Below are 1,784 nucleotides of genomic sequence, written 5' to 3'. Positions count from 1 at the left end.
AAAGAAAGAAAGAAAGAAAGAAAGAAAGAAAGAAAGAAGAGAACAAGCAAATAAATTAAAAAGGTGGGAGAAAATGCCCTCTATGAAAAGATGGGCAAAGCACGTCACAGTATTATGTATATATCATCACATAAAGAAACTTCCGATTATTTACTCACTCTGTTCAGGATAGAATTTTGCTAAAACAAAATTTATTTACAAGCTCCAAAAATAAAAACAGTGATAGAATTATGGATGTTTATTTACTTATTTATACTGGATAGTTATACTAAATTTACTCTGATTTAAATCCAAATACAACTTTGATTTGAGCATGCTTGGGTGCTGCTCCAGCATTTGAAGCTGACAGAAGTGAATGCAGCAAAGTTCAAAGGAAATCATCCCTCAAAACACATCGCTGTTTTGAACTGCAGCTGGATAATGTCAGGCTATCTTGCCACTTCTTCAGTTAGTACAAAAGCACCAAGAATTCATCTTTATTTTCACATTACTGTATTTATCAGGCTAACATTTGAAACAGCTTTAAGCATATGTCATTAGCAACCTTAAATTCATTAACGATCTAACTAAAGGTCACTCGCATAGAACAGCACAATTTGCAGTATATGGAATGACATAACAAGTAACAGGACTTGAAAGAGAAGAACATTCCACATTATGTGGCATGTTTTTTATAAGATTAAAATAAAAGTACTGCTTCCAAAATAAATGTATCAGTCGAACAAAGCAGCAGCTAAAATAAAGATAAAAGGATTTTCCTCTTACATTCAAAGTCAAACAGAAATTGCGCCCTTCTAAAGAACAGTATTTAGATTTCTCTTTCCCACATCACTTCTCTCAACGCGTGTAATCTTAACTGTTTTTCCATTTACTATTTTTCTACAAAACACTATCCATGAAAAGGAATTAACTAAATACTCAAATCAATAAAAATGGAGTCCTGATTTTAATACAAGATTCATAGGATCCTCTTGGCTCAGTTGTTATCTCAAAGTGCATCATCTATCACTGAAACAAAACCTTCAAAACATTTGACTTTAATATTTCTACACTCTTCTGATGAAGCGCTGAGGATTTGGTAAAATAGCAGAGAATAACATAAACCCCCCCCAAATTTATAAGGCTCGATTAGAATTCTACACTAAATCATATAAACTAGTTAAACACATCAGTATAGTACCTCTAAGTTACATTTTCTTTTCAGTAAGAAGAAAACAAAACAGAATGGACATTAGGAAAAATTTCTTTACCTTGAAGGAGGTCAAACACTGAAATAGGCTTCCTAGAGAGGTGGTTTATCCTCATGTCTGTCAGTGTTCAATAGGCATTACATTTCGTTAAACCTGACAAGGTCAGTTGGACTTGATGATCATTGAAGGTCCTTTCCCACTCAGATTTTCTACTCTATAACGATGTGCCAGCAATCCTAAAATTCATCTCTTCATTCTTCCAGCATGCTTGTACAATTACCGTTTGCTGACAGCAGCACACATACTAACTTAAGTATTCAGTCTCATATTTTCTGTGTTATCTGAACTCATTCAGGTCATCTGATCCACATCCAAGAAGCCACAGGTTCAGATTAAGAATATTTTAATTTATTCACTGAACTTATCAGCTGTAGACTGTCCATTTCCTACATTCGACATGACTTTCACTACTTAGCTTCTCTGTTGAGCTCTGAGTCACTCGACCACTGCTAGCAGTTGCAGCACAAGGTATACTTGGTGTTCCAATACAGTGTTTTTTTTTATCTGACGCAAGGCTGCAAGTAAACTTTTCTT

General features: G+C 34.4%; 1 protein-coding gene across 5 annotated transcripts in view; it reads right to left on the bottom strand.

Moving 5' to 3' along the window:
* Positions 1-1,784, bottom strand: part of EML4 (EMAP like 4) — a 114,028-nt gene that overhangs the window by 56,437 nt on the left and 55,807 nt on the right. The gene's annotated exons all lie outside the window — the stretch shown is intronic.

This window comes from Meleagris gallopavo, chromosome 2 (genome assembly GCF_000146605.3).
Source record: "Meleagris gallopavo isolate NT-WF06-2002-E0010 breed Aviagen turkey brand Nicholas breeding stock chromosome 2, Turkey_5.1, whole genome shotgun sequence".
Classification (NCBI taxonomy): Eukaryota; Metazoa; Chordata; class Aves; order Galliformes; family Phasianidae; genus Meleagris; species Meleagris gallopavo.
Note: the sequence above shows the minus strand (reverse complement) of the source record. Positions and strands in the feature narration are given on the sequence as shown.